This window comes from Aegilops tauschii, chromosome 5, assembly GCF_002575655.3.
Source record: "Aegilops tauschii subsp. strangulata cultivar AL8/78 chromosome 5, Aet v6.0, whole genome shotgun sequence".
NCBI lineage: Eukaryota > Viridiplantae > Streptophyta > Magnoliopsida > Poales > Poaceae > Aegilops > Aegilops tauschii.
The window spans coordinates 390,383,295-390,405,971 of NC_053039.3; positions in this window are offsets into that span (position 1 = coordinate 390,383,295).

Sequence of the window (22,677 nt, forward strand, 5' to 3'; positions counted from 1 at the left end):
CCGAACCTGGGTAAGATTCGCCGGCGTGCATGTCTTCGCCTCATCCCGTTTCCAGGCACCGGCGACGTCTTACTTGCTCCCACAATGATAAGCCACTCGTTGGCATATGTCGCACCTACCACCCGACAGTGAGGACACTGCAAGATTGAACCCATCACAAAGCACCTCTCCAATTGCAAGATAGATCAATCTAGTTGGCCAAACCAAATAAATAGATCGGAGAGAAATACAAATCTATTTAAATCACGCATAAAAGAGTTCAGAGGAGACTCAAATAATATTCATGGATAATCTGATCATAAACCCACAATTCATCGGATCTCAACAAACACACCGCAAAAGAAGATTACATCGGATAGAACTCCAAGAACATCGAGGAGAACATGGTATTGAAGATCAATGAGAGAGAAGAAGCCATTAGCTACTAGCTATGGACCCGTAGGTCTGTGGTAAACTACTCACAGATCATCGGTAGGGCAGCAAGGTTGATGTAGAGGCCCTCCGTGATAAAATCCCCATCCGGCAGATCGCCGGAAAAGGCCCTAAGATGGGATCTCACGAGAACAGAAGCTTGCGGCGGCGGAAAAGTATTTTTGTGGACGCTTCTGATGTTTGGGGAATATTTGAGAATATATAGAGGTGGAACTAGGGTTAGAGGACTCTCGAGGGGCCCACAAGCCAGGGGCGTGCCCTAAAGGCTTGTGGACTCTTCTGGCCCTCTCTCCAATTCATGTAGGTGTCCTCTGGTCGAAGAAAAATCATCGTAAAGTTTTATTCCGTTTGGTCTCCGTTTGATATTCCTTTTCTAAAAAATTCAAAAACAAGGAAAAAAACAAAAACTGTTACTGGGCTCTAGGTTAATAAGTTAGTCCCAAAAATAATATAAAATAGCATATTAATGCATATAAAACATCTAAAACAGATAATGTAATAACATGGAACAATCAAAAGTTATAGATACGTTGGAGACATATCATGCATCCAACTTACCCCCTAGGGGATAGATTGGTAGGAAAAGACCATCGCTCATCCCCGACCGCCACTCATAAGGTAGACACTCAATAATAAATCATGCTCTAACTTCATCACAAAACTCAAAACTATACGTGCATGCTTCGGGAATCACAAACCTTAACATCAATATTTTTACTAAGCTACAATCATCCACGAATACCCCCACATATTACCATCTTAATATCGCAAAACTATTGCAACAAATCAAGCATATCATATTCAGTGATCTATAGGAAAGTTTTTATCATATCCCTCTTGAATACCGATCCTTTATGGACTAATATTATAACCCATGAAAATTGCCATTACTATTTATTAGACTTTAAAAAATATTTAATTGAAGCATGAGAGTGCAACTATTTCTATAAAATATAACCACCGCCATGCTCTAAAAGATATAAGTGAAGCACTAGAGCAACTGCCTAGCTGAAAAGATATAAGTGAAGCACATAGAGTATTCTAACAGATCACGAATAATGTGTGTGTCCCTCTCAAAAGGTGTGTCCAGCAAAAAATGCTTGTGGAAAACTAAAAAGAAAATAAGCAAAAATTACTATGGCACAGGATGCTCCAAGCAAAACTCATATCATGTGATGAATAAAAATATAGCTCCAGGTAACATACCGATAGATTGTAGACGAAAGAGGGGATGCCTTCCGAGGCATCCCCAAGATTAGACACTTGGGTCTTCCTTGAATATTACCGTGGGTTTCCTTGGGCATCCCCAAGCTTAGGGTCTTGCCGCTCCTTACTCCTTCACCCGTCGTGATCTCACCCCAAACTTGAAAACTTCAACACACAAAACTCAACAGAAACCTCATGAGATGCCTTCCGGCGCATCCCCAAGCTTAGACACTTGGGTCTTCCTTGAATATTACCTTGGGGTTCCTTGGGCATCCCCAAGCTTAGGGTCTTGCCGCTCCTTACTCCTTCATCCATTGTGATCTCACCCAAAACTTGAAAACTTCAGCACACAAAACTCAATAGAAACCTCGTGAGATCTGTTAGTGTGATAGACAAATCATAAACTTTAGGTACTATTATGAACCTTTCATATTTTAATATTGCATAATAACCGTAGTATTCTAACTTCTCCATGACTTATACCCCCCGATATAATCATAGCATCATCAAAACAAGCGAAGTATGCAATAGAAAACAGAATTTGTCTAAAATAGAATAGTCTATAATGATCTGAACAAAAACAATACATATGGAACACTAAAAATTGTGAAAAAATAGGAAAACATGGGAAATTTGTATATCAATCATGTGTAAAAAATTTAGATTGAAAGCATGTTCTAGTGATTTTAAAAATTCCTGGAGTGGGCACAAAGGTTTCTGTTTTCTCACAGAATCAAGTCAACTATCAACCAAATCATCCCGAAGGCTTCTCTTGGCACAAACACTAATTAAAACATAAAAACAGAATCATAACAGTAGCATAATTGTGTCAACACACTAAAACAGAAAATAAAAATGGTATTGGGTTGTCTCCCAACTAGCTCTTCCTTTATAGCCATTAAGATAGGCTTTGAGATTTCAATGATGATCACATAAATGATAGGAACTGAAGCACTTAAATGATAGGAACTAAAGCACAAAGAGAGCATCGTATAGCATGTAACAAACACATTTACCCTCTTCCTATGCATAAGCATTTTCTAGGAAAACAAATTATCAAGATAAGCAATATCTTGCATATGCAAATAAAAAGAATGAAGCATTAATAATTTGAACATCAAGAGAGGTAATTGAGTAACATGAAGATTATAACAATCATCACTACAAAAAAAGATACATATGTGACATTATGGCCCAAACGAAATGGTTATGGCACTTCTATGACAATAATTGTGAGAAAAAAGGTATCATCATGGATGTGGTGGGCTCCTACTTCTATGACAAAAAATCATGACAGAAAATGGGCTTTTCATCCTGGGCCAACCGGAGATGCACCTGCATGATATTCTTTGGGTCGTCCATGACGTAAAAAATCATGGTAGAAGCGAGGGCGGGGAAAATTTTGGGGAGTTCCCGGTTACGATGGGTGGCCGGAGCCGAGTGATGCATTGGTTTGCGTGTTTCTCTCATATGCGCGATTGTGCAAGGCACTCGCTAACAGAACCCGAGCGAGGCGTTCGCTTACTGAGCCCGAGCGATCGATCGATCCCACTATGTACTAAAGCCAATCGATCCCTTTGCTGCTATCTGAACCCGAGTGATTCTTTCGCTGCTGCTGGTAACTGAACCAGAGCGATCGATCCCTGGTGCTGCTTATACTGAACCCGATCGAGCCCCCGTGCGAGACGTAGTCACCCGATGCGTTGGGTTGCCTATCGATGAATAGTGCCCATTGCTGCCGCGCGCGCAGTACGTAGAACGAGTCGAGACGTGTGGTAAGTCCACCGGTTGGTTGGCTGTGGATGAACAGATCCTGATACGTCTCCGTCGTATATATAATTTTTTATTGTTCCATGCCAATATTATACTAGTTTCACGTACTTGTGGCAACATTTTATATGATTTATTGGACTAACATATTGATCCAGTGCCCAGTGCCAGTTCCTGTTTGTTGCATGTTTTTTGTTTCACAGAATATTGAAAGAAATATGCCCTACAGGCAATAATAAAGTTTTTATTTTATATTTCCTTATTCATGACAAAGGTTTATTATTCATGCTAGAATTGTATTGATCGGAACTAAACAAATAGCGTGTCCCTAGTAAGCCTATAGTAGACTAGCTTGTTGATCAAAGATCCTTAAGGTTTCCTAACCATGGACATGTGTTGTCATTTGATAACGGGATCAGATCATTAGGAGAATGATGTGATGGACAAGGCCCACCCGTTGGCATAGTGTGATGATCATTCAGTTTTATTGCTATTACTTTCTTCATGTCAAATACATATTCCTTCGACTATGAGATTATGCAACTCCCGGATACGGAGGAATACCTTGTGTGCTATCAAACGTCACAACATAACTGTGTGATCATAAAGATGCTCTACAGGTATCTCCAAAGGTGTTTGTTGAGTTGGCATAGATCGAGATTAGGATTTGTCACTCCGAATATCGGAGAGGTATCTCTGGGCCCTCTCGGTAATACACATCATAAGCTTGCAAGCAAATGACTAAGGTGTTAGTCATGAGGTGATGTATTATGGAATGAGCAAAGAGACTTGCCGGTAACGAGATTGAACTAGGTATGAAGATACCGATGATCGAATCTCGGGCAAGTAACATACCGATAGACAAAGGGAATTACGTATGTTGTCATAACGGTTCGACCGATAAAGATCTTCTTAGAATATAAAGGAGCCAACATGGGCATCCAGGTTCCGCTATTGGTTATTTACCGGAGAGGTGTCTCGGTCATGTCTACATAGTTCTCGAACCCGTAGGGTCCGCACGCTTAACGTTCGTTGACGATATAGTGTTATATGAGTTATATGATTTGGTGACCGAATGTTGTTCGGAGTCCCAGATGAGATAACGGACATGACGAGGAGTCTCGAAATGGTCGAGAGGTAAAGATTGATATATAGGATGATGGTATTCGGACACCGAAAGTGTTTTGGAGGGTACCGGGTACTTATCGGGTCACCGGAAAGGAGTTTCGGGCACCCCCGGCAAAGATATGGGCCTGATGGGCTAAAGGGGGAACAAACCAGCCCCTGGTGCGCCCCTTTTTGATAGCAGGCCCTAAGGGAAGGAAAGGGGGGAAGGCTAGCCCCTCCTGCCTTTCCCTCTCATGGGAGAATTGAAGGGGGGCACCCTCCCCTGCCTTTCCCCCGCACCTATATAAGGCAGGGGGCGCGGCTTGGGAGGGACTCCAAGTAGGATTCCTCCTACTTGGGCACCTCCTTTGGCTGCTCCTCCCTCCCTCCCACCAATATATATGTGGGAGGGGCGCCTAGCACACAATAGACAATTGCCTAGCCGTGTGCGGCGCCCCCCCTCCCCACCGTTTACACCCCTAGTCATATTTTCGAAGTGCTTAGGCGAAGCCCTGCGGAGATCACTTCACCATCACCATCACCACGCCGTTGTGCTGTTGGAACTCATCCACTACCTCGCCATCTTGCTGGATCAAGAAGGCGCGGACGTCACCGAGCTGAACGTGTGCTGAACGCGGAGGTGCCGTATGTTCGGCAATCGATCGGTTGGATCGCGAAGAAAGTTCGACTACATCAACCGCATTCTAAAACGCTTCCGCTTACGGTCTACGAGGGTATGTAGACACACTCTCCCCTCTCGTTGCTATGCATCTCCTTGATAGATCTTGCGTGAGCGTAGGAAATTTTTGTTTTTCATGCAACGTTCCCCAACAATGGTATCAGAGCCAGGTTTATGCGTAGATGATATCCACGAGTAGAACACAAAGAGTTGTGGGTGGTGATAGTCATACTACTTACCACAAACGTCTTATTTTGATTCGGTGGTATTGTGGGATGAAGCGGCCCAGACCAACCTTACATGTCCACGTACATGAGACTGGTTCCACCGACAGACATGCAACTAGTTTTGCATAAAGGTGGCTGGCGGGTGTCTGTTTCTCCTACTTTAGTTGAATCGAACTTGACTGCGGCCGGTCCTTGAAGAAGGTTAAAACATCAAACTTGATGAATCACCATTGTGGTTTTTGCCGTAGGTAAGAACGGTTCTTGCTAGAAGCCCGTAGCAGCCACGTAAAACTTGCAACAAGAAAGTAGAGGACGTCTAACTTGTTTTTGCAGAGTATGTTGTGATGTTATATAGTCAAGACATGATGTGATAAATGTTATCGTATGAGATGATCATGTTTTGTAAAGTTATCGGCAACCGGCAGGAGCCTTATGGTTGTCTCTTTATTGTATGAAATGCAAATGCCATTTAATTGCTTTACGTTATCACTATGCATTAGCGATAGTTGTAGAAGCAATAGTTGGCGAGACGACCACGACGCAACGATGGAGATCAAGGTGTCGAGCCGGTGACGATGGAGATCATGACGATGCTTTGGAGATGGAGATCAAAAGCACGAGATGATGATGACCATATCATGTCACATATATTGATTGCATGTGATGTTTATCTTATATGCATCTTATTTTGCTTAGTATGGCGGTAGCATTATAAGATGATCCCTTCACTAAATTTCAAGGTAAAAGTGTTCTCCCTGAGTATGCACTGTTGCTACAGTTCGTTGTGTTGAGACACCACGTGATGATCGGGTGTGATAGACTATACGTTCACATACAACGGGTGTAAGATAGTTTTGCACATGCAGAATCCTTGGGTTAAACTTGACGAGCCTAGAATGTACAGACATGGCCTCGGGACACTGGAGATCGAAAGATCGAACGTGAATCATAGTAGATATGATCAAAATAGAGATGTTCACCATTGATGACTACCCCATCTCACGTGATGATCGGACATGGGTTAGTTGATTTGGATCACGTATCACTTAGATGACTTGAGGGATGTCAGTTTAAGTGAGAGTTCTTAAGTAATTTGATTAATTGAACTTAAATTTATCATGAACTTAGTCTTAATAGTTTTTGCATATCTATGTTGTAGATCAATAGCTCGCAATATAGCTCCCCTATTTTTGATATGTTCCTAGAGAAAACTAAGTTGAAAGATGATAGTAGCAATAATGCGGACTAGGTCCGTGATCTGAGGATTATCCTCATTGCTCCACAGAAGAATTATGTCCTTAATGCACCGCTAGGTGACAGACCTATTGCAGGAGCAGATGCACACATTATGAACGTTTGGCAAGCTCAATATGATGGCTACTTAATAGTTTAGTGCGCCATGCTTAGAACCGGGAGTTCAAAAATGTTTTGAACGCCACGGAGCATATATATATATATATATATATATATATATGAGATGTTCCAAGAGCTGAAATTGGTATTTTAGACTCATGCCCATGTCGAGAGGTATGAGACCTCTGACAAGTACTTTGCCTACAAGATGGAGGAGAATAGCTCAGCTATTGAGCATGTGCTCAGAATGTCTGGGTACTACAATCACTTGAATCAAGTGGGAGTTAATCTTCCAGATAAGATAGTGATTGACAGAGTTCTCTAGTCACTATCACCAAGCTACTAGAACTTCGTGATGAACTATAATATGCAAGGGATGACGAAAATGATTCCCGAGCTCTTCAAAATGCTGAAATTGGCGAAGGTAGAAATCAAGAAAGAGCATTAAGTGTTGATGGTTAATGAGACCCCTAGTTTCAAGAAAAAAGGGCAAGGGAAAGAAAGGGAACATCAAGAAGAATGGCAAGCAAGTTGTCACTCCCGTGAAGAAGCCCAAAGCTGGACCTAAGCCTGAAACTGAGTGCTTCTACTGCAAAGGGAATGGTCACTAGAAGTAGAACTGCCCCAAATACTTAGAGGATAATAAGGATGGCAAAGTGAATGAAAGTATATTTGATATACATGTTATTGATGTGTACCTTACTAGTGTTCGTAGTAGCCCATGGGTATTTGATACTGGTTTAATTGCTAAGATTAGCAACTCAAAATAGGAGTTGCAGAATAAACAGAGACTAGTTAAGGGCGAGGTGACGATGTGTTGGAATTGAGTTTAAGGTTGATATGATCACTATCGCACACTCCCTCTACCTTCGGGATTAGTGTTGAACCTAAATAGATGTTATTTGGTGTTTGCATTGAGTATGAATATGATTAGATCATGTTTATTGCAATACGATTATTCATTTAAGTCAGAGAATAATTGTTGTTCTGTTTACATGAATAAAACCTTCAATGGTCATACACCCAATGTAAATGGTTTATTGAATCTCGATCATAGTGATACACATATTCATAATAATGATGCCAAAAGATGCAAAGTTGATAATGATAGTGCAACATATTTGTGGCACTGCCGTTTAGGTCATATGGGTGTAAAGCGCATGAAGAAATTCCATGCAGACGGACTTTTGGAATCACTTGATTATGAATCATTTGATGCTTGCAAACCATGCCTTATGGGCAAGATGACTAAAACTCCGTTCTTCGGAACAATGGAGCGAGCTGATGACTTATTGGAAATAATACATACCGATGTATGCGGTCCGATGAGTGTTGAAGCACGCGGCGGGTATCGTTATTTTCTGACCTTCACAGATGATTTGAGTAGATATGGGTATATCTACTTGATGAAACTCAAGTCTGAAACATTTGAAAACTTCGAAAATTTCAGAGTGAAGTGGAGAATCATCGTAACAAGAAAATAAACCTTCTACGATCTGATCGTGGAGGCGAATATTTCAGTTACGAGTTTGGCCTTCATTAAAAACAATGTGGAATAGTTTCACAACTCACACCATCTAGAACACCACAACGTACTGGTGTGTCCGAACGTCGTAACCATTCTTTATTAGATATGGTGCGTTCAATGATGTCTCTTACCGATTTACCACTATCGTTTTGGGGTTCACTACAAAAAAAAGACACATCCGTGACATTTTGGGCCGAACGAATTTTTTTTCTGTCATACATATGACACTTCTATGACGATAATTGTGAAAAAACCCGGTATCATCATAGATGTGGTGGGCTCCTACTTCTATGACAAAAAATCCTGACAGAAAATGGGCTTTTCGTCCTGGGCGGGCCGGAGACGTAGCTGCATGACATTCTTTGGGCCGTTCATGACGGAAAAAACCGTGGTAGAAGCGAGGGCGAGGAAAATTTCGGGGAGTTCCCGGTTACGGTGGGAGGTCGGGGGCCGAGCGATGTGCGTTTCTCTCGTACACGTACGCGCGTGTGTGCGAGGCGTTGGCTCTAATTGAACCCGAGCGAGGCGTTGGGCTCTAACTGAACCCGAGCGATTGCACTGCAGGCTACGCGTTACTGAACCCGAGCGATCGATCGATGGCTATTAACTGAACCAGATCGAGCGATTCCTCCGCTACTGCTGCTAACTGAAGCCGATCGATTGGATGAACAGTGAGCATTGCAGGGGGGTTGGATGAACAGTGAGCGGTGGCGTTGCCTCTGGATGAACAGGACCCCGTGGTGTGGTGGAGGGCTGGATGAACAGTAGACGGTGGAGGCGTGCCCGTGGAGGGGTGGTTGAACAGGACCCCGTGGTGTGGAGGGCTGGATGAACAGTAGACGATGGAGGGGTGCCCGTGGAGGGGTGGTTGAACAGTAGCCGGTGGAGTAGCGCGCGGTGGAGGCTGGATGAACAGGAGCCCGTGGAGGCTGGAGGAGGTCGACGGTAGCCCGTGGAGGCTGGAGGAGGTCGACGGTGGAGATGAACAGTATCCCGTGGAGTCCCATTTTGCGGTATGCCAGACCCCTCCCAATGAACCGGACCCCCGTTTCGACCGTAGGAGGTCCGTTTCGTCCGTTTTGCGGTACACCACACCCCTCTTGATCAACAGGACCCCCGTTTCGATTGTAGGAGGTCTGTTTCGTCCGTTTTGCGGTACGCCACACCCCTCCCGATCAACAGGACCCCCGTTTCGATCGTAGGAGGTCCATTTCGTCCATTTTGCGGTACGCCATACCCCACCCGATGAACAGGATCCCGTTTCGAACGTGGCCGGTCGAACACAAGGCCGTTTCCTCCGTTCTGTGGTACGCCAGGCCTCATTTCCATCGCCTGTTCCGTCCAAGCCCTCCCGATGAACACGACCACGCATTCCGTTCCGACCCAGCCAGTTGGCTCCCACGCGTTCCGTTGCCTCCCGATGAACACGACGCATTCCGTTGCCTCCCCATGAACACGACGCATTCCGTTGCCTCCCCATGAACACGACGACGACGACACTGTTTCTCTGTTCCGACCCAGCCATGTCAACGAGCCCTCGCCGTACATATGCGCGAGTAGGCATTCGAGACCCCGCCCATATGTACACATACGTGGCCGTATTTTCTTTCTTGCACCCTGGCCGCTGTACGTACGTGTACATGCTACGTGTGCGCCTCTACATCCACCAGTATATATGTACGTACACGTTCGCGACCGGAATGACACGCTACGTATGCTTCGACCAGGTGGGTCCCGACTGTCAGGCACTTCCTTGCATGCGAAGATGTAGCTGGTGGCTCCCAGCAGTCAGGGAGGCGAATCGTTTTTTTGCTCGGACGCACTTCCTTGCGTGCGAAGGTGTAGCTGGTGGGTCCCAGCAGTCAGGGGGAAACATTTTTTTGCGAAATATGGTGGCCCGTCCGGTGGGTCCCCGCTGTCAGGTGGAGGAATAATTATTTTGCGTGTAATAAGGAGGCACTTCCTTGCTGCGGCCGTGGACCCAGCTGTCAGCGTCTCCACGCACAGTACTCTTCCGATGGAAGTCGGTTGTTGACCACATTGACCACGCCGCGCCGAGAGCTCCACGGCGGTGGATGACGGCGAGGCCTAGGAAGGGGACGACACGGAGGCAGGGAAGACTCGGCAGTTGTTTCCCACGCGGAGGGGAGTACGACTGTACGAGGGTTTACTAGTTCGTCTGCCATCGCCGGAGAATAACAGCAGGTGTGGGTGAGTAGAGGGATGGCTAGGCCAGCGATGGGAGTACGGTGGGGCGGTGAGGACTGCGCGGCAGCACAGCCGGCCGCGGGGAGGAGGGAGCAGGCAGTCCCGCCGGTGCTTGTTTGAGCGGCTGGAGCAGGAAGAGCAGAGATTGAAGAAGCACGACGGCCGTTGGATGGACATCCAACAGTCAGTGCTTGTGCGTCAACCTTTTTTTACGAAAGCCTCAAATCTGTGGAAAACAGCATACAACCCATCTGCCATTATTTCTAATAATTTACAGCCCATTTGCTAATTCTTAAAGTTTTTTTGGAGCCCATATTCTTTTTGTTAGCATTACAGCCCATATTGTGGCCACGGTTAAAAAATTATACGAAATTTTGCATATTTTGGTGCGGTCCGAACTGTTTTTAATCCCAAAATTTCGACTCACATTCAAACTGATTTTAAAAATAAATGTATATCAATATAAAATCCAACAAATTCTCCACGCATAAAAATTAATGTAATTTAAAATCTTGAAATGAAAAAAAAGATATTTGAAACTAATTGCCGGTTTGATGTGTTTTAAAAATGTACAGCCCATTTCTCATTACTGATGGGCCATTTTCTCGGCTAGCCGAATGAAAGCTCTCCTCGTCTTGAAAGATTTGCAGCCCAACAGGCCTGACAAAGCGACTTACTTGGCAAATCACAAAAAAACTGGGCTGTGGCCGTGGACCCAGCTGTCAACCTCTCCACGTACAGTACTCTTCCGATGGAAGTCGTTCCTTGACCACGTTGACCACGCCGTGCGGAGAGCACCACGGCGGTGGACGACGGCGAGGCCTAGGAAGGGGACGACGCGGAGCCGGGGAAGACGCGGCAGTGGAAGCCCGCGCGGAGAGGAGTACGAGGGTTCACTAGTTCGGCTGCGGTGTGAGGCTGCCGTCGCCGCAGGGCCTGGCTAGCGGTGGGAATAGTAGGGGGCGGTGAGGCCTCTGCGGCAGCACAGCCGGCCACGGGAGGCAGGAGCATGCGGCACGACCGGCGCTACTTTGGGCGGCTGGAGCAAGAAGACCAGAGGTTGAAGAAGCACTACGGCCGTTGGATGGACATCGTACGGTCATTGGAGCTAGAATCGTTCATATTGACTAAGTTGACAAAGCCCTTCGTCCCCGTCAACTTAGTAGGCCCACAAGTCAGCCTCCCACCAAGGTGGGTCCCAGCTAGCCGGGGGAGTATTCATTTTTTGTGCGTAATAAGGAGGCACTTCCGGTGGGTCCGAGCTGACAGCGGGGGGAATGTTTTTTTCACGAAATACGGTGGCCCGTCCGGTGGGTCCCACAGTCAGGGGGGAACGATTTTGTTCGCAAAATACTGGTGGCCCGTCCGGTGGGTCCCCGCTGTTAGGTGGAGGAATAATTATGGGACAATTGCATTTTTACCCCTAGTTGGTTCCTACCCACGGGTTTTGCCCTTACTTTTCGAGCTTGCTCAGTTTTGTCCTTACCTTTTCCGTCGAGGTCCCAAGAATGCCCTTTGACCGTTTGACCAAAACTTTGAAAATTCATAACTAATTCATATGAACTCAGAAAAATGCAAATAAGATATCAAAATGTTCAGATAAACATTACCTTTATGTGCATATCATTTGCATTCAGGACAAAAGCACCCTTTAAACTACCTGAGGTAATTAATGTTATTAACATTATTAAAAATAAAAAGGTATAAACAATTTTCTTTTCATGAATAAAAATTATATGCAAATGTAGGTGATGTTTTCTGAACATCCTGATATCTTATTTGCATTTTTCTGAGTTCGTATCAACATGTTATGAAGTTTCCAAATAATTGTCAAAGTCGTTAGAACATTCTTAACAAGATGATATGAACTCAGAAAAATGCAAATAAGATATCTGGATGTTCACAAAACATCACCTACATTTGCATGTAATTTTTATTCATGAAAAAAATATTGTTTATACCTTTTTATTTTTAATAATGTTAATAACAATAATTACCTCAGGTAGTTTAAAGGCTGCTTTTGTCCTGAATGCAAATGATATGCACATACAGGTAATGTTTATCTGAACATTTTGATATCTTATTTTCATTTTTCTAAGTTCATATGAATTAGTTATGAATTTCAAAGTTTTGGTCAAACGGTCAAAGGGCATTCGAGGGACCACGACGGAAAAAGTAAGGGCAAAACTGAGCAAGCTCGAAAAGTAAGGGCAAAACCCGTGGGTAGGAACCAACTAGGGGTAAAAATGCAATTGTCCCAATAATTATTTTCCGCGTAATAAGGAGGCACTTCCTTGCGGCTGCCGTGGACCCAGCTGTCAGCCTCTCCACGTACAGTACTCTTCATATGGAAGTCGGTCGTTGACCACATTGACCACGCCGCGCCGAGAGCACCACGGCGGTGGACGACGGCGAGGCCTAGGAAGGGGACAACACGGAGCCGAGCAAGACGCGGCAGTGGATGCCCACGTGGAGAGGAGTACGAGCGTTCACTGGTTTGGCTGCGGTGTGAGGCTGCCGTCACCGCAGAATAACAGGGGGTGTGGGTGAGTGGAGGGATGGCCTGGCCAGTGGTGGGAGTAGTATGGGGGCGGTGAGGCCTCCACGGTAGCACAGCCGGCCATGGGTGGCAGGAGCAGGCGGCACGACCGGCGCTGCTTTGGGCGGCTGGAGCAAGAAGACCAGAGGTTGAAGAAGCACTATGGCCGTTGGATGGACATCATACGGTCACTGGAGTATTGACTAAGTTGACAAAGCCCTCCGTCCCCGTCAACTTAGTAGGCCCACAAGTTAGCCCAACAATATGGTTGGTCCCAGCTAGCTGGGGGGTATTCATTTTTTGGGCGTAATAAGGAGGCACTTCCTTGCGTGCGAAGATATAGCTGGTGGGTCCGACCTGTCAGCGGGGGGAACATTTTTTTTGCGAAATACAGAGGCCCTTCCTGTGGGTCCTAGCTGTCAGGTGGAGGAATCATTATTTTGCACGTAATAAGGAGGCATTTCCTTGCGTGCGGCCATGGACCCAGCTGTCAGCCTCTCCACGTACATTCCACTTCCGATGGATGTCGTTCATTGACCACGTTGACCAGGCCGCGCCGAGAGCACCAGGGCGGTGGACGACGGCGAGGCCTAGGAAGGGAACAACACGGAGCCAGGGAATACTCGGCAGTTGTTTCCCACGCGGAGGAGTACGAGGATTTACTGGTTCGTCTGCCGTCGTTGGAGGATAACAGCATGTGTGGATGAGTAGAGGGATGGCTAGGCCAGCGATGGGAGTACGGTGGGGCCGTGAGGCCTGCGCGGCAGCATAGCCCGCCGCGGGAGGAGGGAGCAGGCAGTCCCGCCGGCGCTTGTTTGAGCGGCTGGAGCATGAAGAGCAGAGATTGAAGAAGCACGACAGTCGTTGGATGGACATCCAACAGTCACTGCTCTCGTGTGTTGACTAAGTTGACAGGGCGTTGCGTGTGCGTCAACCTTTTTTTTATGAAAGCATACGCGTCAACCTGTAGTAGGCGCACAAGTGAGCCTCAAATCTGTGGAAAATAGCATACAGCCCATCTGCCATTATTTCTAATAATGTACAGCCCATTTGCTAATTCTTAAGAATTTTTTTGGAGCCCATCTTCTTTTTGTTAGCATTACACCCCATATTGTGGCCACGGTTAAAAAGTATATGAAATTTTGCATATTTCGGTGCGGTCAACTGTTTTTATCCAGAAATATCGATTCACATTCAAACTATTTTGAAAAATAATTTATATAAATATAAAATCTAAATAATTGTCCACGCATAAAAATCAATGGAATTTAAGATCTTGTAATGAAAAAAAATTGAAACTAATTCCCGGTTTGATGTGTTTTAAAAATGTACAGCCCATTTCTGGGCAAACCGAATGAAACTCTCCTCGTCTTGAAAGATTTGCAGCCCAGCAGGGCCGATAAAGCAAGTAGGCCTTGTTTGGGTATTTCTTTAAAAAAAATAGAACTGGGCTAGCCATTTTCAGCAAGAAAAAAACACAACTGGGCTCATGATGTGGTAAACATAAATAAAACCCTGGCTAGACGGGCCACAACCCCCGCACAGCCCCGTTGTTACCCTGATCCGTTGCTAAAACTAGTATAAATAACAACTGCTTGTTCCTCAAAAAAACTGCGCGACTTCCTGGGTCCCTGGTGTCAGCCGCTCGTAGTGTAATTCTCTCGTTTATTGACTACGTTGACAATGGCGTGAGCCCCAGATGTCCAACCATTAGGAGGAACCATATTTTTGGGCTTGTCCTATAGAGGCACTTGCTTGCGTACTGCCATGATGCTGGTGTGTCCCTACTGTCATCCTCTCCACGTACAGTCATCTCCTTGTTCCTCTCGGTTGTTGACGACGTTGACAACGCAAGAGGGGGGCGCACCGCGCACGGCGAGCGAACCAAGGCCGCAAGGCGGAGGACGACGGCGAGGCCTCGGACGGAAGGAACAGGAGCCGTTGAAGACGCCCCGGTCCAGTCGCAGGCGGAGGGGAGTACGAGGGTTGACTGGTTCGGGCGCGGGTGCGTGTTGGGGCTGACGTCGCCGGAGAATAACAGGACGTGTGGGGGAATAGAGGGAGGGACTGGCCAACGTTGGAGGGTACGTACGGTAGGGCGACGCAGGCGCAGCCACCCATGGGAGGCGGGAGCAGGCGGAGCCGACGGGGTGGTTTGGTTTAGGCGGCTGGAGGAAGAAGAAGACAAGAGATAGAAGATACACGACAGATGTTGGATGTCAATCCAACGACTGGTAGGCAGAATCCTTTGTTGACTGGCTAGTAAGTCGACACCACCTTGGATAGGCTATTTCCTCGCGGGTCCCAAATGTCAGAATCCAAATCTGTCACGGTCATGCAGCCTTTCCTATGAAAATTTACAGCCCATTTGATGTGCTAGTTCGAAATAAGTTTGTGGGTGCTGGTGGGGGCCAATCACTTGGCTTCTGTAATGCACAGTGAGCTCAAGCAGTCGGCGAGAGTGATGTTATTTCCCTTTGTTGGGATTTGTTACAATATTTCACTCTAAATTAAACGAATGGCAAGCCATTTGCCTTGTTTCAAAGAAAATATGACAGTCACAGCCGAGTTGAAAAGGGCAGGAACATCTAACTCCAGCTTACAAACTGTACAAAAGCACGAGGGTTAATTGTTCATCAGTTTTACAAAAAAAACCAGATTGAAAAGGGCAACAACATCTAACTCCAGTACTGTTTTCGGCAGTCACAGTCAAATGGATCGGTCAGGTCCATAGAATGAACATCCTGGGTCGTAAAATTTACTGGATTATGACCACAATATGTTGTAAATAGAAGCCCGACACATTCAGAAGCTCTTTTGCCCACCTGAAACTCTTTTTTTGCTCTTCGACATACCCATCCGTCAAAACCATGTTGCTGATAAACTTAAGGCTGATGGACAATAGTAACCTCGCATTCAGCAGGAAGAATGTGACAAATCTTGTGTTTGCACGGTTGGCTACATATCGTTCTAGCGTTATTGTCTTCAATCAATCTCATGAGAAGTGAGAAAATCCCGATGCTTATGAATCCACCGATTGGTTATAACTTTCTTACCCCGTCCTGTTGCCTAAATAGACATGAAGATTGAAAATAGTTAAGGTCTAAAAGAAGAGTGTCGAAAGAGCAACAGCTGAACGGTTAATTCTAGTACACTATATGCGGGCTTCCAATGTGCGTGAAATTATCACCTTTATATACAACTTCTCTAGACATGGAAAGCATTGCAGCAAGCCAATAATCTTGTTCAGATCAAAACTATTCATTTGGATATATAAGATCTTGACAGAATCCAGCACCATTGATAGGCCATCCATGGAGAAACTCTTCATTGAGCATAGAACATAATATTAGTACAAAATGTGTACTCCAAGATGATATATAAATTATGCGCAGAAATTTAGAACGCAGCTTATGGTTACAAGTGTAGATGATAATATAAAGTACCTGAAGAAGTGTGGAGCCAAACACCATATTGAAATGAGCACAAAGATCATGTATTACACCCAAGGTCTCCAGTTTAGGTGCAGAGAGGACGGTTATTTGCAACGGTGAATAACTAGAATCAAGGATCAACCTTTGAAGTGAAGGGGCATCTTGGATGATGAGCTGCCTTCCATCAAAAGAAATTCCAATTCTTACAAGGTTAGGCGACTTTATTTGGAGACAACCGATTCTAACTGTGAAAACAAGCACCAAGCACTCCAGCGCAGGGCAACTAGAGTGGATGATGCTGTGCAATGAGGCCTCCGATATACGAACCCGCACAAGTGAAAGTTTCTTGAGAAATGGGAGTCGAAGGTTTAGTACCAGATTGTCTGGTAGGTAGCACAGCGCAAAGGTGGCGGTGTGGAGAGAGGACGAAAACCGCGAGATGGACATCGGTGCCGAGGGCACACGTTCATGGCGTTCGGTATGTGGTATGTGATTTCCAGGGGAATAGTAGAACTCAAGCAGCTGTAGTTCTGTGAATTCAGGGGATTTCAGCCAGGCGTCCACCGTGCAGGGCATGGTATGCTTGCTCAGGTAGCATGACGGGATGCAGAGGCTTTGAACGGAGCCCTGGTGGGAGGAGATGATGGCTCTGGGGATTTCAGAATCATTTAGAGAGATAGCTGACGACGGTCGAGATTAAGGGGCACGGCGCGCCATAGAGGGCGCCACCGAATTGAGAGGACTTGGGTGCGGCAGCAATCCTTGGTGGGGAGAAGCGAGATGATCCGGTGGGGGCGGGGTCGCCGCTTCTCCCCGCGCTGCCAGGTGCGGGATCTACAACAGGCGTCGCCGCTGGCGGGAGCCTCATCTTCTTGGCGCTTGGGTCAGCCGACTCCATTTTCCTCGAGGGCGCCGCGTCGCGCTCACGGATTTGAGCAGAGTAACGAATGACGAGCCTAGTTGTAGTGCGAGCGAAGAAGAACGGGAGCTGGGGGTTTTCTGTAGGAGTGAGGAAGAAGGGGAGCTGGGGTTTTCTGTAGGAGTGAGGTGAGGAATTTAGGGGTACGAGTGGAGCGAGCTGACGTGAGGTGGGTGGGAGCAAGGAGGAAGAAGAGCACCCAGGTTTTGGGGGGGGGGGGCGGTGTGCTGGGTGTGGGTAGCGCCTCTCATTCAGTAAATATATGGGCTTTTGAATTGATTTTACTATTTACTAGTGTGGATGGGCAGTTTTGTCTTGGGCCCAGAGAAACAATTACTACTAGTACAGTGGAGACACTCTACCGCTTCTGGCTCCTCCTAGGTCATTGAAACGTCTCCCTCTACTGAATGCCGTTATACTTTTGTTCACCGACATGCGGGCCATGCAGCGCGCAGGCCCAAATGCCATCCACAAAATTAGAAGGCAGTATGCAGGCGGAGAGTCACCCCGGTCGTAGCGCGGCAGTAACGAGCCGTCGTATCACAAAACCCCACCTCCCCGCAGTCTAAGTTTGACGGACGAAGCAACCATCATTTCACTCTTCGCTGAATCCCCTTCTCCCTCACCGTCTTCAAGAAAAGCAACACTCGCATCTGCCACTGTTCTTCTCTCCGAACGAAGGGAAGTTAAGCGGATCCGTGATGTTGGTATATTTTCGTTCAGAGAAAAAAAAGAACTTTTGCAAAGCAGTAACCGATCCTCACTCTCTTTTTTGTTTCATTGTCATTGCGATTGTGTTTTCCTTTCAGTGGTCTCCTAGTATTCGTCAGTTTCATGATGGACCAAGGAGAACCAGGCAAAGATCTGCAGATATTGGAGCAGACACGGGAGGCTGATCCCCATGAGACAGAGAGCTCCAAGAAGATGGAGGCAACCACCGAGACGACCCCAGATATGCTCACGGCCACTACCGAGATGGTCAACGCCCCGTTTGAGGTTACAGCCCCCGTGGCACTGCAGGAGCAGTTTTCCCCCTTCGAGGATGTGTCCCCCCCCCCCCCCCCCCCGCTGAGCTGCCCAAGGTGATTTCCTTCTTTGCGGATCTCGATTGTGGTTTTTCATCTAAGTATGTGGTGATTTTCTTAGAAAAGGAAGTATGTGGTGATTAATAATGCAAAATTTTATTAGCTTCGATGCCATGCTATACATAGTGATTTAAATAACTTGTGTTTCTTATACTGAAAAGTAATTCAGAATTTGTTTCTGTTTCAATTAGAGCCCTGATGCAGACAAGGATTGTGTGGTTGTACATGTCACTCGCTATGAGGCGGACGACCTGAATATACGCACTGGGAAAACAGAGTTCTTAGGCTGTTGGATCCTGGAAGCCATTTGCGGTTATACCAATGAAGAGTTGTATTCCAGCCTCACTGTTGTCAGGCGTGTTGTCCAGGGTGTAGTGAAGCACAAGAAGTTCAAAGCTACTCTTTCGTTTGTGAAGCATACTGTTCTTGTCAAACTTACGCAGGAAGATGACGTGGCATGCCTCCACAAACAAGTTTATAAGTGGCAAGGCCACAAGGTTGTCTTGAAGGTTCACAGGATTGAGCTGCTGCGGGACGTCCTCGATGATGTTGATGGCAAGGTCCGTCTTGTGTCCAGCCCAAATTAGATCGAGGCATGAAATAGTTGCCCCAGCTAGTGTTTAATAGTAGTTTGGATTGTGTCTAATTATCCGAACCTTGCCTGTTATCGACCCCTCTGGGGCTAGTACTCTGTTTGAATCCATCTATGGGAACTGCTGCTACTTTTGTGTGCCCGTGAATTATGTGAGAACCATCGTAATTGTTGCCGAAACAGATGCGTCCTCACTAGTTTTTTCATGAATATGGCATGGTAAGACATAAGTTGTCACGGTTTATCATACGAGCAGTGTGTGTTTTGATGAAATAGAGCACTTGTTCGAGAACCGTGCGCCGACGTATACATAAGTACTTGTAAACACTGTTGGTGCTACCCCACTTGTAAGCAGTTGTGCAAAACACGGCACATTGGCTCAGCTTGCTTCAACACTAGGCTATCGACCAGCTAACAATCAACAATCTGCTGTCTGACATATAAGCAACTATGTATCTTGTTACAGTGGTTCATGCAGTTAATTGAGGCCACAATGTAATAAATTCCAAACGTTCACACGCTAGTCCAGCGCTCATGTGGAACACTCACATTAAACTCGTCTTCATAAAAAACTTGAAAAGCATAAGTTAAGAAATTTTATACATCTCAATGATCCATAAAACATAACAAACATACACTAGTTCATAGCAAAAGACAAAGTTGTGAGAAGGTTTACAAATCAGGAAAAAAACAAGCAAGGCTTCTCTGAGCAAAGGGCCTCCCGGCAGGCTTAAATTTCCTAGAGTTCACTCTGGTTTTTTCTTGTTGCCACCATCCAGGGTTAGGTTCTCTCATTCCAGAATAACCAATTATAATTGTGGTCTCAGCTGGAATGCTGAACTGAACCATGTAGTGTACTGACCAGCTGAAATGCTTGTGCATTCCACTAAATTTAAGCACCGCTATTTGCAGAAATAAGGAGACCACAATGCCTCTTGTCCGCACACCTGTCCAAAAAACCGCCGTGTAGCCGTGCCAGCTAGTCCTCGGTCCATGGATGAACTGGTAGAAAGTGCATTCCGGACTAGGATGCAGTTGTTTTCGCTCGTCCCCGCACTGCAATCAGGAAGTAAAATGTACGAATCAGCTTCTTTTAGATTGCGTTGGTCATTCTACCTTAGTTACTACCAATGTAGGGATACCTTGAAGACGGGAGGTTAGACGACGGCAACGAGGGATAGCCATCTCATTTTGCGTAGTTGTACTAAAACTGAGGCGTGTGCTTTTGATTGCGCGGATAGAAACGATACGGAGACAGACATCCCGAAACGATATGGAGACAGACATCCCTGTTTGCACAAATAGGAAATACGGTTATTTTAACAGTGATAAATATTACTACTTTCCCCCGTTTCCTCTTAGAACCAAGTCCTAGATTCATGCTACAGCTTTCCCACTTTCTTCCCTGTTTGAACCAACGCTTTGAGTCGACTGTATGAACTAGCTTTACTTCTAATAATAGTAGAAGTCTAGGTGGCTTTGGAACAGCGGACGGAAGTAGAAAAGGATCCACACGAGGGGAGCTGGGGTAGTAGAGCAAGGCAGGTTTCGAAGGAATATATACCTGAGGGTCGTCGGCATGTGGCAAAGACGGCATCGGGAGGCCGCATCTTGGCCACAATACCACAGGGAGGAAGAAAGGGTCGGAGGCCCTCCCGAGCCGGCGCTCTCTCGGAGAGAACGGCACGGCCGCCGATCGGGACGCGCGGGCAGCCGTTGGTCTCCTCCCTCGCCGCCGACGATAGCGTGAACGATGCACCTACACCCCTGCCCCGGTCGAGGTTGTCCGGCCGGATTTGTGACCAGCCGTGAGCTGAGAGAGAGTGTGGCCACCTATGTATTGCTTAGATCTGGAGAGCATGAGAGAGTGAACGAGAGGAACCCTAGTAAAGCAAGCGCTAAGGCTCCTGCTTTTATATATAGTGGAGTGATTTTGTTGTACCAGCTTCAAAAAAATGCGCTCCTACGTGTATCCGCGAGTGGGTGTGAGAGAACTAGTGTGTGCGTGTACCGCTTCTCTTCGTGAGAGTACAATATACTATGCCCAAAGAATGTTCGCCGCAAGAGTAATAGTATAAGTGTGTGACGTGTGAGCTAAAATAAAATGTGCGCGCCGTCTTTTGTTTTTTAGAAGTTCTGAGGGTAGGGTGTGAAGAGCACATATGTGCGTGACGTCTACCTGCAGATAGACGGTGGGTGCGATGTGCAAGTCTGCGAGAGGACTCGGGAGAGTCGTGACTCGTGAGGGTGCATGTGCGTGAGAGAGAGGGGGGCACGTATCAATGCAATGCATGTGTTTGTAAATCATTATCCGACAAACGTTCGCCACAAGCCTTTTCCTGACGAACGCCGTAAGAACCGTTAGATCGGCATCCGACAGTGTCAGTTTTGCCATGTCATTTAACAGAACAACCACTCCTCCTACACACAAATCTTCCACGTGAGTGTTAGGAACTGTCGTATGCTCCCTCCGTTCCGAAATGCAGTGCATATAGCTTTATTGAAAATTCGAACCTCGCAAACTTTTACCGAATTTTCGTGTACCAAATTGCACATGTAGAATACCATGTATATATCATTTCATTCATCTTCGAGAGGTAACTATAAAGATGGGTGAGGAGTCTACAAAGAAAGACCATCGTATCACCCGCAGCAATTTCAAGCATCCTTTAGTGTCGAGGAATATCATAGGAACTCTATATGATATGATTTTTATAGGAATTTTTCCTTTAGAGCCAATTGGTTCATAGGAATAGATTCATATACTCCACATTTCAAAGGAAATAAACATGATATCATTTCTATAGCTTTAGAGCCACTTGGTTCATATGAATGGATTCCTATACTCCCTTAATTTCAAAGGAAAATAAACATTAGCGTATATTCAATAGAAAAGTTCCTATGATATGAACCAAATTACATCTCTTTTCTAATCCCTCCTCATAGGAATTGAGATACATGTCATCTCTAGATTCAATAGAAAAGTTCCTATGATGTGAACCAAATGACATCTCTTTTCCAATCCCTACTCATAGGAATTGAGGTGCTCCATGTCATCTCTTTCCCTACAACTTCCATGTATACATCTTCTATTCCTAAATAGATAGTACAACCCACTAGTAGCTTTTTTCCAAAACATGCAACTATGGCACAAGAACTATATAGTGTGCCAATAAATTTGAAAGATGGTCGCTGGATGAAGCTAACCCGACAGTGCAGAGATAGGCAAATGCGAGAACTACTGGCCGTTGGATATCATCAACATTCCACCAGATCTGCCACATGTACAATTTAGAAGACTCCATGGTTGAACTTAAGCATAATGCACAAACCTCAAAACACAAGCACTTCTCCTTTGTTCTTGAATCTTCTGTATCATAATTGATTATTTTTTCTAAATGAATTGCCATTATTTGTTTTTTACTTTATGATTTACAATGCACAACCCCATGAATCTTAACATTATTATAAAACTAATTGATTTTGAATGAGATGAACTATAAGAACTAAAAGAACATCTACATCATGCATATATGACTCGCTTTACATGCTATAGTGTGTATTTATTCATAATTTGGTTTCGAAATCTCATGCGTTC